The sequence below is a fragment of the Triticum aestivum genome, chromosome 1B (assembly GCF_018294505.1).
Source record: "Triticum aestivum cultivar Chinese Spring chromosome 1B, IWGSC CS RefSeq v2.1, whole genome shotgun sequence".
NCBI classification, from domain to species: Eukaryota; Viridiplantae; Streptophyta; class Magnoliopsida; order Poales; family Poaceae; genus Triticum; species Triticum aestivum.
The window spans coordinates 688098976-688099839 of record NC_057795.1 but is presented as its reverse complement, the minus strand read 5'-3'; positions in this window follow the sequence as shown (position 1 = coordinate 688099839).

Sequence of the window (864 nt, the reverse complement as noted above, 5' to 3'; positions counted from 1 at the left end):
TGTTTCCAGAGACTTTTTGATGTAGGGACTAGAAAAAGTCCCTTTTAAAGACTTTTTAACCAAACAGGAGGGATTATTAGGGACTAAATGTTGCTTTTTAGGACTAAATGAAGAAGACTCTCAAGGAGAGTCTTTTTGGGACTTTTTCAACAATGCCCCTCCCTGCACCCATTGCCCCGCCGCCGCATGGTGTTGTTTGGTTGTTATTTTTTATATAGTAGGGGTAACATGATCATTTAATAACCTTTAGGGAGGGACTAGAGACTTTTTAGTCCCGGGAAACAAACAGAGAGGGGCTTCTTAGGGACTAGGGACTTTTTAGTTGGGACTAGAAAAAGTCCTAGGACTTATGAACCAAACAGAGCCTATATCAACACAAGCGCATTGGTAATTTGTACCGATATGGACACGTGCCGGACAGGAAGTTAAAGCCTGTGCGAAAAAGATTCCCAAAACTGGACTGGTAGGAGCCACTCCGTAGGGAACCGATGGCTGTCGGAGAAGGACCCCGAATAAGGATGCACACAAGTGCGCCGGCGTCACGGATGGGCAGCACCTCCACGTCTAGCAGAGCCTCACGAAGCCACGCTTATTTGTCAACAATGAAGCTGGATGCTCTGAAACAGGTTTCACCACCGACTAACTTGGTGATGACGATGATGAAATTCCACATGCAATGTAAGATTGCTAGATGCGCAGCCCCACGATGGGCGAGAACTGTTGGGATTATGATCCTGACAAAGAGTATTAGGGGTATGAAAGAGGGGCAAAACCTAGCTACAACGCAGGTGTAACATTTGGTGTTTACGAGTTCGGACGCCTCTCGAAGGAGGTAACAACCCTACATCTCGTGCCTTGAGACTT